The sequence below is a fragment of the Bubalus kerabau genome, chromosome 6 (assembly GCF_029407905.1).
Source record: "Bubalus kerabau isolate K-KA32 ecotype Philippines breed swamp buffalo chromosome 6, PCC_UOA_SB_1v2, whole genome shotgun sequence".
NCBI lineage: Eukaryota > Metazoa > Chordata > Mammalia > Artiodactyla > Bovidae > Bubalus > Bubalus kerabau.
The window spans coordinates 6,825,222-6,841,548 of NC_073629.1; positions in this window are offsets into that span (position 1 = coordinate 6,825,222).

The following is a 16,327-nucleotide window of genomic DNA, read 5'->3' on the forward strand; positions in this document are numbered from 1 at the left end:
TGGACAGGTCGTGATGCAGAGTTCTGACAAAACATGGTCCAATGAGAAAGGAATGGCAAACCACTTCAGTATTCTTGCCTTGAGAACCCCATGAACAGTATGAAAGTGCAAAAATATATGACACTGAAGGATGAAATACCCAGGTCCGTAGGGGCCCAATAAGCTACTGTAGAAGAGTGGAGAAATAGCTCCAGAAAGAATGAAGTGGCTGAGTCAAAGCAAAAACAATGCCAAGTTGTGGACATGACTGGCGACAGAAGTAAAGTCTGATGCTGTAAAGAACAATATTGCATAGGAACCTGGAATGATAGGTCCATGAATCAAGGAAAATTGTAAGTGGCAAGAGTGAACATAGATGTTTTAGGAATAAGTGCAGTAAAATGGACTGGAATGGGTGACTTTAATTCAAATGACCATTATATCTACTACTGTGGGTAAGAATCCCTAGAAAAAATGGAGTAGCCCTCACAGTCAACAGGAGTCTGAAATGCAGACTCTTACTTGGGTGCAATCTCAAAAACAACAATATGATCTCATTCATTTCCAAGGCAAACCATTCAATATCACAGTAATCCAAGCCTATGCCCCAAACACTAATGCTGAAGAAGATGAAGTTCAATGGTTCTGTGATGACCTACAAGACCTTCTAGAACTATAACCAAAAAAGATGCCCTTTTCATTATAGGGGACTGGAATACAAAAGTAGGAAGTCAAGAAATACCTGAAGTAACAGGCAAGTTTGGCCTTGGAGTACAAAATGAAGCACGGAAAATGTTAATAGAGTTTTGCCAAGAGAACACACTGGTCATAGCAAACACCCTCTTCCAACAACACAAGAGAAGACTCTACACATGGATGTCACCAAACGGTCAATACCAAAAAAAGATTGATTATATTCTTTGTAGCCAAAGAAGAAGAAGCTCTATACAGTCAGCAAAAACAAGACCAGGAGCAGACTTGGCTCAGATCATGAACTGCTTATTGCCAAATTCAGACTTAAATTGAAGAAAGTAAGGAAAACCACTAGACCATTCAGGTATGACTTAAATCAAATCCCTTCTGATTGTACAGTAGAAGTGACAAACAGATTCAAGGGATTAGTTCTGATAGGCAGAATGTCTGAAGAATGATGGACAGAGGTTCATAACATTGTACAGGAGATGGTGATCACAACCATCGTCAAGAAAAAGAAATGCAAAAAGGCAAAGTGGTTTTCTGAGGAAGCCTTACAAAGAGCTGAGAAAAGAAGAGAAATGAAAGGCAAAGGAGAATAGGAAAGATATATCCAACTGAATGCAGAGTTCCAAAGAATAGCAAGGAGAGATAAGAAAGCCTTCCTAAAGTGATTAGTGCAAAGAAATAGAGGAAAGCAATAGAACAGAAAAGACTAGAGATCTTTTCCAAAAAATTAGAGATATTAAGGGAACATTTTATGCAAAGATGGGCACAATTAAGGACAGAAACAGTATGGACCTAACAGAAGCAGAAGATATTAAGAAGAGGTGGCAAGAATACACAGAACTATACAAAAAAGATCTTGATGACTTAGATAAGTGCAATGGTGTGATTACTCACCTAGAGTCTGGAATGTGAAGTCAAGTGGGCCTTAGAAAGCATCTCTATGAACAAAGCTAGTGCAGGTGATGGAATTCCAGTTGAGCTATTTCAAATCCTGAAAGATGATGCTGTGAAAGTGCTGCACTCAATATGCCAGCAAATTGGGAAAACTCAGCAGTGGCCACAGGACTGGAAAAGGTCAGTTTTCATTCCAATCCCAAAGAAAGACAATGCCAAAGAATACTCAAACTACCACACAATTGCACTCATCTCACATGCTAGCAAAGTAATGCTCAAAATTCTCCAAGCTAGGCTTCAGTGGTGCATGAACCAAGAACTTTCAGATGTTCAAGCTGGATTTAGAAAAGGCAGAGGAACTAGAGATCAAATTGCCAACATCTGTTGGATCATGGAAAAGTCAAGAGAATTCCAGACAAACATCTACTTCTTCTTCATTGACTACACTAAAGCCTTGGACTGTGTGGATCAGAACAAACTGTGGAAAATTCTTAAAGAAGTGTGAATACCAGACCACCTTAACTGCCTCCTGAGAAATCTGTTGCAGGTCAACAAGCAACAGTTAGAACCTTACATAGAACAAATGACTGGTTCCAACCTGGAAAAGAAGTAATTCAAGGCTGTTTATTGTCACTCTGCATATTTAACTTACATGTGGAGTACATCATGCAAAATGTCAGGCTGGATGAAGCATAAGTTGGAATCAAGATTGCCATGAGCAATATCAGCAATCAAATATGCAGATAACACCACCCTTACGGCAGAAAGTGAAGAGGAACTAAAGAGCCTCTTGATGAAGATGAAAAGGGGGAGTGAAAAAGCTGGCTTAAAACTCAGCATTCAGAAAACTAAGATTGTGGCATCCAGTCCCATCACTTCACGGCAAATAGGTGGGGAAACATGGAAACAGTGACAGACTTTATTTTCTTGGGCTCTAAAATCACTGCAGATGGTGACTGCAGCCATGAAATTAAAAGATGCTTGCTCCTTGAAAGAAAAGCTATGACCAATCTAGACAGCATATTAAAAAGCAGAGGCATTACTTTGTTGACAAAGGTCCATCCAGTCAAAGCTATGGTTTTTCTAGTAGTCGTGTATGGATGTGCGAGTTGAACCATAAAAAATCTTGCACCAATGAACTGATGCTTTGAACCATGGTGCTGGAGAAGACTTCTAAGAGTCCCATGGACTGCAAGGAGATCAGACCAACCAATTCTAAAGAAAATCAGCCCTGAATATTCATATAAAGGACACACTGAAGCTGCAGTACTTTGACCACCTGATGCAAAGAGCTAACACATTTGAAAAGACCCTGATGCTGGGAAAGATTGAAGGCAGGAGGAGAAGGGGATGACTATAGATGAGATGGTTGGATGGCATCACCGACTTGATGGACATGAGTTTAAGCAAGTTCCAGGAGTTGGTGATGGACAGGGAAACCTGGCATGCTGCAGTTCATGGAGTTGCGAAGAGTTGGATACAACTGAGCAACTGAACTGAGTGAATACTTTTAGTTGATTTTGATGCTGGTAGTTCACGGGCCATATTTAGGGAAATGTTAATTTAGACAAAACTGAAATCAATAATAATGGTTGAAGGATGACCAACTGCAGCTCAATGTGTGACTCCTCCCCATCAGTCTGTATCCTGCTAATTTATCAAAACTTTCTGACCCACTTCTTATACTCCTTCCTCATGTTTAATTACCATCTATTGAGCAGATTTGTATTAATTGTCACATTTAATTCTCACAGCCACGAAAGGTAGGAATTTGCTACATTCTGAGGAGAAAGGAACTGAGCTCAGAGACTTTTGATAGCATACCCGAGATCCTTGAATTAATCAGTAATAATAGAGAATCATACTTTCACTGTCTGATTCCAAGACTTGCACCCTTTCCACTGTGGCATGGCACTTCCTCCATAAAGCCTTACTGGTGAGTTGTTTCCTTTTTAAAAAAGTTTAAATGCCACAAATTTCAGCACTATTTAACATGTACTATGGTTCACGTGGGCTACCCAGCTGGTGCTAGTGGTAAAAAGCTGCCGGCCAGGAAGACCCACTGGAGTAGGGTATGACAACCCACTCCAGTATTCTTATCTAGAGAATCCAATGGACAGAGGAGTCTGGTGGACTTCAGTCCATGGGGTCACAAAGAGTTCAACACATGGAAGCGACTTAGCACATGGTGCATTATTTACTAGCTAATTTTCACATATTAAAATTATATCCTTAACTCTGCATTCTACAACCACAGACTCCCCTTTAGTTTTCTGACCATCCCAAAGGGCCAAGCACTCAAAATAGTATTTAGTAGGAGTTTAACAACAATGTACTCAATTCCCCTGAGGTTTCCACAGGCTGCTTCAAGAGGTGGCAGATGCAGACTTCCTATGTACTCTTGGATGACTCACTGTCTTAAATCCTCCCTTTTAACATGAGAAAACTCATACAATTTTTTAGCACTTGAGTCACAGGAATTTTGGGAAGGGTAACGATGATGCTGTGGTAAACTTGCAGTGAATCAAAGTAAAGATATTAATTTGTAAGTAGAATATTAATTACTTATTAAGGAGGGATAGTACTGTTGAAAAAAAAAAGGGGGGGATTTTTGAGTCTCTTTTCCAGAAAATTAATAGGTCCTTCCTGTTCTCAGAAAATCCGTTTACTTCCCCCAGGACCAGGATGGTTTTAGTGTGCTCAAATCTTCTGATAAGCAAAGCAAGGTCTGGTGCAGAGACAAAGGATCAAGCTACAGGGTGGCCAGAGGAAGCAGATGCTGCGATCCTATAGGCCCAGAGGCTGGCATCTCACTCCTTATTACTCAGCCCAGGGCAGAATCAAAAATCAATTGCACCATGAGAGATGAGTTCAGTGTCTCAATTGATGCAAACACAACTTGCCACAAAGATTCCACCCTGGCTCACCAGGGGCTCAAGAAGGTAACCGGAATAGTAATAATAGTGTAGTTCCTCAGTCGTGTCTGACTCTTTGCAACCCCACAGACTGTAGCCCGCCAGGCTCTTCTGTCCATGAGATTCTCCAGGCAAGAATACTAGAGTGGATTGCCATTCCCTTTCTCCAGAGGATCTTCCAGACCCAGGGATCAAACCTGGGTCTCCTGCATTGCAGGCAGATTCTTTACCGTCTGAGCCACAGGGAAGATAAGGACCAGATTTTTACTGAACCAGAACCAGAAAGAGTGATTGTAACATCTCATAAAAACTGAGGAACATTAAAGTAAGGGTAAGAGATCAGAGACTTGCAATTTTGTTTTAAATTTGAGGAAATAAGATCTAATGAAGCCTTTCCACTTCCAATCAATTTAGAAATCATCCCTCCAGAACCATTAAAAAAAAAAAAAAAAAAACACCTAGGCAAAATATAAAGGTAGGAATCCTTTTAAACTTAGAGGAAAATAGCAAGTTTTAGGTTCTTGTAAATGGGAAGAGAAACCATTCAAGACAGTAATCAATTCATAGCACTAATCTCATCAGGAGGGCAACACGCACACATCATTTTAACTTAATACTTCCAAAAGGCCCCAACTCCTAAGAGTATCATTTTGAAGGGCAGGGCTTTATGGGTACAAATATTTAGCCCATAACAAAAACTGAGCTGATAGGGGATGTTTTATTCAAAGTTGAAAAGTCAGCTAAATTTGAGATGCAGAAAGAAATAGTTATCCACAATGGACAGTATATAGATTTATTGAAGAAAATAGCTACCCTAGGACCTATGAGCAGTGGAAAAGAATGATATAGAAAATTCCATACACCAATGACATGACAAAGCAGAGTGTTTTCCTTTATGCACAATTGGCTGTGCATATTAATGCATTTCAAATTGGAGCCCCATTGTATATTACCTATAGGTTGTTGGATACTGTTATAATTACCAAAATGCCTTTGTTGTCATTTCCTGGAGTGGGTTTGTCTTTTTCTATCATTGCCATTGCAAAATAATGAGTCCATAAGCATTCCAGGCATTACCCTTATTGTATACCGGACCAAACTGGGCCCTGTCTGAAAATTTTAAGTGCCATTCTGGTGCATTGAATGAACAAGGAAGATACACAACATCCCCGACAGCTGCTGACTTTGGCCAAGCTTATTGCAACTGGAATATGCAACATTCAACATATCAAACTCATATTCAAAGTGTATTCTTTCAAGATGAATAGAATATAAACAAAAGGAATTCAAGATGCTGTGAAGATTTAAGAATTCAAGACTAAAAAAAAAAAGAATTCAAGACTATGGTAAATAGTAGAAGCAAAAATATCTAAATACTCAACATGATGTATGATGTTTAGAAGACAAACTTTAGAGAAAATAGATTTTGCGTAAGATTGCAAATGAAATTACAGCAAAGTGCATCCTCCATTAGAAGGTGGTCCAAGAGACTTGTCCCCCTCTAGGTTCATTGCCTATAGTTTAAGAATAATTCATACATTGTAAAAGTTCTAAGAATTATTAGAGAGGTACATGAGTGTGATTCTCTGTGTGTGCTGTTTGTGTGTGTGTGTACCTGTATGTGCATGAATGTTCTTTGCAATAAAGAAGAAAACACAAACAAGACTTATCTGGAAGGGATTTTTTCCCTTCTCATTTTTTTAATGAGAGGCAGAAAACTTTTAACATTTAACAAATTTTAAAATAGGTAAATGATATATAGTCATTATAGCTCCTCATTTTGCACATTTGATGACAACATCAGTATTATTTAATCCTAAATAAGACATGATCACACTTTATCAATCTGTAATGAAAGACTATTCATAGATATGTAGTGGGGGGAATTTTTTCCATCTGGCACCAATGTTTCTTTAAAAGGCCACAGTCTTGGTTTAAAAAATGCTCTGGTAAACATTTAGGCAAAAAGCTAAAAATCTTGGGGCAAGGCTTGCTAAAAGATACAAAGTCAAAGTGCATACTTAAACTTTTAAGAATAAACAGGGTAAAAAAATTTCAGGGACAAGAAAAATGGTCAAAGGTCTACAATCAGAAAAAGCCAGTAGATTATTTTTGAGACTAATTAATAAATTTTATTGAACTTCCCAGGTGGCTCAGATGGTAAAGAATCCAACCTGCCAATGCAGGAGAGACAGGTTTAATATGTGGGTTAGGTAGATTCCCCAGAGAAGGAAAGGGCAACCCACTCTAGTATTCATGCCTGAGAAATCCCATGGACAGAGGAGCCTGGTGGGATACAGTCCATCAGTTTGCAAAAGAGTCAAACACAACTTAGTGACTCAACAACAACTATAGAATTTATTGCTTCAGTATAGTTTTAGACTTTAAGAATGATTGAGCAGAGTTCCATACATTCACCCCTCACGTCAGCAGAGTTTCCCTTATTACCAATACCTGCGTTAGAATAATGCCTGATTTGTAATCTTTATCATTAATGAAAACATACTGGCACAACATTGCTAACCATAGCCCATCATTTATATTAAGGCTCACTTCTGTGTTAAATATGTTTTGGATTTTGATGAAAGCCTAATAACCTAAATCCATCATCACGGCAGCTGCGGCTAAGTCTCTTCAGTCGTGTCCGACTCTGTGCGACCCCATAGACGGCAGCTCACCAGGCTCCCCCGTCCCTGGGATTCTCCAGGCAAGAACACTGGAGTGGGTCGCCATTTCCTTCTCCAATGCACGAAAGTGAAAAGTGAAAGTGAATTCGCTCAGTCACGTCCGACTCTTCGAGACCCCATGGACTGCAGCCTACCAGGCTCCAACATCCATGGGATTTTCCTGGCAAAAATACTGGAGTGGGTTGCATTGCCTTCTCCACAGTTTCATATTAAAAAAAATTTCACTGCCCCTCAAATCCCCTGTGCTTCACCTATTCATCCCTTTAGTCCTACCCTCCCCTCAACCCATCACAACCTTTTACAAGTGGATAAGATGTCTTGCCCATCGTGGTACCTCTAGTATGTCTAGCATTGTGTCTGATTTATAGTTGCCTCTTGTGTGTGCATGCTCAATCACTCAGCCCTGTCTGACTCTCTGCGACCCTATGGACTGTAGCCTGCTAGGCTCCTCTGTCCTTGGGATTTCCCAGGCAAGAGTACTGGAATGAGCTGTTATTTCCTTCTCCAGGGATCGAACTCTTATCTCTTGTCTCCTGCCTTGGCGGGCAGATTCTTTACCACTGAGCCACCTGAGAAGCCCATAGTTGCCACTCATATGTCTTTAAAATGAATCAAACTCAAACAAATGCAGGCTTAAGGAAGGTCTTGAAAAGTAACAATAATTAACACAAGGGGATTTGGACACCAAAGGGATCAAAGACTGCTCCAGATTGGGCCCTCTGGAAAGCAGATGTCAAAACAAGGTAAATGCACAGTAGATGTACTGGAGGGACAATGCCTTAAAAGATAGGGGAGAAGGAGCAGAAGCAGGCAGGGAAATGTTTCGATTACAAAGCAAGTTAAATGCTTGTGAAAACAGGTAGTAAGAAAGAATGCCAGGCAGCAGCAGACCAGAGTAAAGTGCAGCTCTGGTATCTCAGCCAATCTAACATGGAGACCCAGAGCAAATGATCTATTAATATTAGAAGATTCCCACATTGCACAGAAATGCAGACCCTTAACCTTCACCACACTTGGGCATTGGCTAGTGCTGTGTAGGAAGAGTGTGTGTGGTTCCAGTGCTTCATTGGATCCAGAAGGCAATGCAGCAATAAGCTGTCAACTGACTGCCCTTTATTTAACAGGCCCTGTCTCAAAAACGGATCTGAGTGACATTTTACCATGACTGCTGCCAGACACTTAGGACAAGAGAGAAGAGCTAGGAAGCTTCTTCTTTATCCAAACTCAATTCATCCTGGTGTGGCTTTATTATGCTGTTGAAAATACCTTGGATTTCAAAAATTTCAAAGTAAGACATTCTGAAAGTTGCATATATAAATGTGCTCCTTAACTAAATATGTATTTATTGTTTTCAATTATGACTTCCAACCTCTTTAAAATAGAACATTAAGAGCTAGTTGCCTGCTACTCAATTGCCAGGCAGTTTCCCCACCCACATTGCGCTGAAATCTACCCACTTATCTATCCCTTCTTTAATTTTTATGCATGGAAACTTCTCTTGGGTGTTCACTTTCTAAAAATGGAGATGCATAATTTACTTGAAGATCTTAAAGTTGAATATTTATGAAAATATGTCAGTGGAAAGCATGTATTATTAGCAGGATTTAAACTAGGAAGAATGATTCCATTTCTATTGAATAGATAACATCTCTTAGAGTCCCTAAACAAGGAAAAAAAGAAGTCACGTAGCTTTTCCAAGGAAAGCACGTGGATAGTGGTCGGACACGACTGAAGCGACTTAGCAGCAGCAGTGCATGTGATTTGTGAAACTTTATTTCTTCTCTTTTAGCACTTTTCACATTTCTATTTTTCTACCAACCTCTTAAATAATAGATATGATTTATGAGACATAACTACCTTAAAGCATTTTCTTATAAATGTTTCAATGGCTGTCATGGAAACAGCTGAGAACAATTCATTGTAAAGATCTGACGTTAATGATCATATTTGAGGTTTATTGCCCTGGAACTTCATGATGGTACTTTCCAGTCATGTTACAATCTTTTATAGAGTCCTTTGAATAGGATCATTTGGTTTAATCAGTTATATAACACAAGACTCTAGCTCATCATACAAACTCAACAATTGATTAAATTAGTCTAAGCTATTTATATTAACTGATTTCAAAATACATATTAAAAAGTAATTTTCTAGAATGACTTTCACAAAGTAATGAGAAAAATAAGCTTGAGCTTTTATTCAAGCTGGTGGTATGCTAGTACCCACTCTAGTTTGTTTAATAGTTGTAAATAAAAGGCATCCTTGATTAAAATTCTTCAAGTAAATATTAAAGTATATGAAAGTTGTGTTTACTTATATCCCCCAAGCTTGATTATCTTCTAATGCTTTCCCTCTCAATAAATTACATGTTCATTTAGGAATACCAAGTTCTACTAATTTTATCTCCAACATATATATCTATGTTTGATAAGAAAGCCTTAAGTGAATGGTGCAAAGAAATGTAGGAAATAATAGAATGCAAAAGACTAGAGATCTCTTCAAGAAAATTAGAGATACAAACAGAACATTTCATGCAAAGACGGGCAAAATAAAGGACAGAAATGGTAAGAACCTAACAAAAGTAGAAGAGATTAGGAATGTGTGGCAAGAATACACAGAAGAACTATACAAAAAAAGGTCTTAATGACTTAGATAACCACAATGGTGTGGTCACTCACCTGGAGCTAGATGTCTTGGAGTGTGAAGTTAAGTGGGCCTTAGGAACCATTACTATGAACAAAGCTAGTGGAGGTGATGGAATTCTGGCTGAGCTATTTAAAATCCTAAAAGATGATGCTGTTGAATGTGCACTCTATATGCCAGCAAATTTGGAAAACTCAGCAGCGGCTATACAATTGGAAAAGGTCACTTTTTATTCCAATCCCAATGAAGGGCAATGCCAAAGAATGTATGAACTACCACAAAATTGTACTCATTTCACATGCTAGCAAGGTAATGATCAAAATCCTTCAAGCTAGGCTTCAGCAGTACATGAACTGAGAACAAGATGTACAAGCTGGATTTAGAAAAGGCAGAGGAACCAGAGATCAAGTTATCAACATTCACTGGATCATAGAAAAAAACAAGAGAATTCAAGGAAAACATCTACTTCTTCTTCATTGACTATGCTAAAGTCTTTGACTGTGTGGATTGCCACAAATAATGGAAAATTCATAAAGAGACAGGAATACCAGACCACCTTACCTGCCTCCTGAGAAATCAGTATGCAAGTCAAGAAGCAAAGATTAGAACCAGACAAGGAATAAATGACTGGCTCAACACTGGACAAGGAGTATGTCAAGGCTGTATATTGTCATCTTGCTTATTTAAGTTCTATGCAGAGTACATCATGTGAAATGCTGAGCTGGATGACTTACAGCTGGAACCAAGATCACTGGGAGAAAAATCAATAACCTCAGATATGTAGATGACACCACCTAATGGTAGAAAGTGAAGAGCCTAAAGGCCTTTTGATGAAGGTGAAAGAGGAGAGCAAAAAAGGTGGCTTTAAACTCAACATTCAAAAAATACAGCCACTATGGAGAACAGCGTGGAGATTCCTTAAAAAAATGAAATAGAACTGCCATACGACCCAGCAATCCCACTGCTGGACATACACGCCGAGGAAACCAGAATTGAAAGAGACACATGTACCCCAATGTTCATCGCAGCACTGTTTATAATAATCAGGACATGGAAGCAACCTAGATGTCCATCAGCAGATGAATGGATAAGAAAGCTGTGGTACATATACACAATGGAGTATTACTCAGCCATTAAAAAGAATACATTTGAATCAGTTCTAATGAGGTGGATGAAACTGGAGCCTATTATACAGAGTGAAGTAAGCCAGAAAGAAAAACACAAATACAGTATACTAACGCATATATATGGAATTTAGAAAGATGGTAATGATAACCCTGTATGCGAGACAGCAAAAGACACAGATGTAAAGAACAGTCTTTTGGACTCTGTGGGAGATGGTGAGGGTGGGATGATTTGGGAGAATGGCATTGAAACATGTATATTATCATATGTGAAACAAATCACCAGTCCAGATTGGATGCATGATACAGGATGATTGAGGATGGTGCACTGGGATGACCCAGAAGGATGGGATAGGGACGGAGGTGGGAGGAGGGTTCAGGATGGGGAACACGTGTACACTCGTGGCAGATTCATGTCGACGTATGGCAAAACCAATACAATATTATAAAGTAACTAGCCTCCAATTAAAATAAATAAATTTATATAGAAAAATGATCTTTCATGGCATCTGATCCCATCATTTCATGGCAAATAGATGGGGGGAAAAGTGGAAACAGTGACAGGCTTTATTTTCTTGTGCTCCAAAAATCACTGTAGATGGTGACTTTAGCCATGAAATTAAAAGATTTTTGCTTCTTGGGAGAAAAGCTGTGACAAACCTAGGCAGCATATTCAAAAATAGAGACATCACTTTGCCAACAAAGGCCAGTATAGTCAAAGCTGTAGTTTTTCCAATAATCATGTACGGGTGTGAGAGTTGGACCATAAAGAAAGCTGAATGCTAAAGAACTGAGGCTTTTGAACTGTGGTGCTGGAGAAGACTCTTGAGAGTCCCTTGGTCAGCAAGGAGATCAAACCAGTCAATCCTAAAGGAAATCAACCCTGAATATTCATAGAAAGGACTGATGCTGAAGCTCCAATACTTTGGCTACCTGATGTGAAGAGCTGACTCAATGAGAAAAGACCCTAATATTGGGAAAGATTGAAGGCGGGAGGAGAAAGGGATGACAGAGGATGAGATGGTTGGATGGCATCACAGACTCAATGGACATGAGTTTGAGGAGGCTCCGGAATACAGTGAAGGACAGGGAGGCCTGATGTGCTGTAGTTCATTGGGTTGCAAAGAGTCAGACATGACTGAGTGACTGAACAACAACAGATGAAAACTTGTGTTGAACATCTTTTCATATGATTGCTTGTTACCTGCATGTTCTTAGGTGAGATATCTGTTCAGATCTTTTATCCATAGGGTTTTGGCTTTCTTATTGTTTAGTTTTAAGAGTCCATTATATATTTTAGATGCAAGTCCTTTATCAGATATCTGTTTTGCAAATATTTTACCTCAATGTATTGCTTTTGTTCTCATTTTCTTAACAGTGTCTTTCACAAAACAAAATATTTTAATTTAAATAAAGTCCCACTTAACCTTTTTTTTCTTTCAAGAATCATGCTTTTGGTGTTGAATCTAAAATTTTATAACCAATCCCAAAGAGACTTATATTTTTTCCCTATGCTATCTGCTAAAAATTTTAGAGTTTTGCACTTTATATGAAAATGAAAAACTATGAATTAGAGTTAATTTTTGTGAATGGCATAAGGTTTGTGTAAATTCATTCATTTATTTTTACCTGTAGATTTTCATTTGTTCCAGCAACATTTGTTAAAAAGATTATCCTTTCTCCATGGAATTGTTTTTGCTCACTTGTTGGAAATTTGTTAATTATATACCCATGTGGGTCTCTATCTGGGCTCTCTATTCTGTCCCATTGGGATTTTTGTCTATTCTTTTACCAATACCATGCAATTGGGGATTATTTTTAACTTTAAATTCCAGTATACCATACATTGAGAATAAACAAATCATAAGTGCACAGTTCAATGAATTTCCACTAAATGAACACATCTGTATAATCTGTTCCCGAACCAAAAATCTGTGTATTACTAGCATCTTAGAAGCTCTTTTCCTTTCCCTTCAGGGAAGCCTGGTGTGCTGCGGCTGCAAAGAGTTCATGAGGTTGCAAAGAGTCAGACTCGACTTAGTGACTGAACAACAAAAGAAGCTCCTTAAGTTCCTCTTTCCAGCTACTACACCTTCCTAGGAAAAACCCTATTCTTTTCCTATAAAGTTCTGATAGCATAGGTTTCAAATTTTACGTAAGTAGGAATCATATAGTATGTAGTTCTATGTGTGTCTGGCATCTTCAGCTCAGCATTACATTTGCAGGAGTCACCCATATACATGTACATTGTTTTAAATCATTCTCATTGCAGTTTAGTATTATGGCAATGGTATCTGATTATATTTCAGTTTTGACCTATTACAATAATGCTGCTATGAACATTCCTATACATCTTGGTGAGTAGAGGTGTGCATTTCTATTGAGTACCTACCTAGGAATGGAACTGCTGATTCATAAAGAAAGTGTATGTATAGCTCTAGTGTGTGCATACATGCTCAGTTGTGTTCAACTCTTTGAGACTCAATGGAATGCAGCCCACCAGGCTCCTCTGTCCATGGGATTTTCCAGGCAAGAATATTGGAGTAGGTTGCCATTTCCTTCTCCAGGGCATCTTCCTGACCAAGCAATCGAATCCGCGTCTCCAATAGATACTGCCAAAAGTTTTTCAAAAGAAGTTGTACCAATTTACACTTGCCCCTTTAGGGTACAGTTGGCCATAAAGCTTCATGAAACCTTCCCAGACACCTAATGTTCAGCTGACTTTGAAAAATACTGTTTTAGGAGCTTCCCAGAACCTCAACTTATTGATCCAGAGTCTCCAGATATATACTGCTCCTCAAGAAATTCCTGAAATCTTTTACATTAACTCTTGGCATTTCCAAGCCCGGTTCCCATATAGCCACTCTTTGACATTTGCCACACGCAAGCATACACTACAATCACCATAACCACCACCACCACCAAGCAGTGATATATTTTTAAAAGCAGAATAATGTAATGTATTTCCCGATTTTAGCATCTTTAAGGATTTCCACTTCCATTTATATTTTATTATATCCACCCTGTTTCATAGGTTTCCCCTCAAATCTTTTTAGACTTAGGTCCAGACACAGTGTAAATTTTCTAGTAAGTTCAAACCACCCCTTGGTCTGCCATCTAAAGTTACTCTCAGCTGTCCTAGAGTTTGGTAGTCAGGACCAACTGGCCCTCCTACAGATCCCAGTAGACCAGGATTTGTTTGTATTATATTTTAGAAGGGCAGAGATATGAGGCTGGATAAACAATAATTGATCTTCTGAAAACAGCATTAGACTGTGCTCTCCCTGTGGCTTAGCAACCAGACTGTGGACACGTGCAAGGAGCATCACATGGAGACTGTGAATCCCGGAGCTTGGAGACTCAGCTGGCAGAAATGAGGAGGAGGGCCGGATGCTGCCCAAACTCCATATAATAAAATTTTGTTTTAATGGTTACATTTCTAGGAATCACACCCTTGTTTTCAAACAGCTGGGGACCAATCTATTTCTCTGAAGTGAATTAGTGAGCCAAAGGGAGTATTCTTCCTATAGCAAGTAGAAAATGAAAATGATAAACAGAAGCCCCCATGCCTAAGCTTTCTTCCCCCTTAGCTTTTTGAAGGGGAGAACAGCTAGCAGTTATTACAGAGATAAATGATACACTGGAGCTGGAATGGGGTACATAAAACTACATGGAATTCTGCAGAACCAAGTAGTACTGTTCTAGAGTCCAATCTATTGACATCAGTGTGAAAAAACATACAAAATGGATTTATATTCTCTTGAGCAAATTGTAAGTGTAGTACAAACACTTGCTCTGTTTAGTACAAACCCATAGCTTTCAAGATAGACCTAAATCTGAGTCTATCTGCCCTTCCATGCTTCCACCCAATGTATCATCCTATCTCTCTACTTACTTTCTATAGATTTCTATAGATTTTACAACTTTTTAACTTTCATTCCCTTCCACTTGAATTCTTTCCTCCTTCTTCTTATGCTCCATTTTTATTTCCCCATCTCTCCTTTTGAAAACCAGCTCAAATGCCACCTCTTCCAGGACGTCTTCCTTAAATTTTCCCAGTATTACAAGGCATGTATTTCTTTTTGCCCTAATAGCATTGCTTTTAAACTTCTGCTTAAGTATTTATTGCATCTGGCCTCAGTTTATGCTTAGCATATTTATAAGTACCTTCACTGTATTCCATGGTAATCTTTATAGAGGCAAGGTTCTTTCTCTTTTATTTGAACTTTATATTCCTCACAGCACGTCCACAATGCCTTAGTAAATGCTATACGAACTTGAATTGTACTTGCCCAAGAAAAAAGAGAAGGATTTATAGAGGTCAGTTATCTTACAGAATGCCTTGCAAAAAACAAAAAGCAGGAGAACATGAATCACCTGTTGGATTATGGGGACAGCTTCCTGTATAGTTACTTTCATAACCACCTCCTGTGGCCACAGGATTTCACCCCTGCAATATTTTTTCCTTCACCAGTTTCAACTCCAGCTCTCATCTTCTCGCCAAGATCACCAAGTAACTGGCAACTCCTGATTTTTTGAGAAAAAACTTTCCCCATGGCTGAATATAAACAGAGAAGAAGAACTGGCATGGATCCAGCAAGAGGTGATGGCAAGGGACTGAGATAATCTGCCTTCCCTGTGATCAGAGAACACAGAGGGGAGACTTGATCAAATGTATTTTAATGGGATTTAGACTGCTTTTGTCTTGGTTAAGCCCTGGAGGAAATAGGTTTCCATTTCTGTAAAATAATGATTTTCTTTGCAGCAGCTGGTGCCCAACCAGCAATCCACACGTGCAAGGACTCTCACATGGAGAATGGCCCACACCTCCTTCACCAGTTCCCCCCACACGCTCTCCATTTCCTGGTGAAAGAACAAGCACCCAAAGATTCCATGGCCTAAATCTGTGCTATTTTATTTTAAAGAAAGATGAGGGCAATCACCAGAAATTTTCCACTGTACCTGAATAAGTCTTAGCAACAGAGAATCACAAGAGTATGAGTAACCATTCACTGGCTTATTTCCTTCAAGGTAGGTTTTATTGTCTGCTTCTCTTGCACCTGGGAGAGAACATTGCTTATGACAGGGGCTCCATAGAGTTGTTTTTTTTTTTTAAGTTTTGATTTTTTTTTTTTGAGCATTTATTTCCCTACTGACTTGTTGATTTATCTATTAAATACACCTCTTCTTTTTCTGTCTAAACTGTACACATCATTCGTTTTACTCTTTCTTCATGAAATCCTTTTGCCTGATTCTTAAATCACTTAAGGAAGAAATTCTATAACTCAGTCCTTAACTGGGCAAATAGAATAAGGTTTGTGTTCTGCTTGATCTCTCTAATCACCTTATTTATCTGCTTCTTGCATCCAAACTTTAAGAAGAA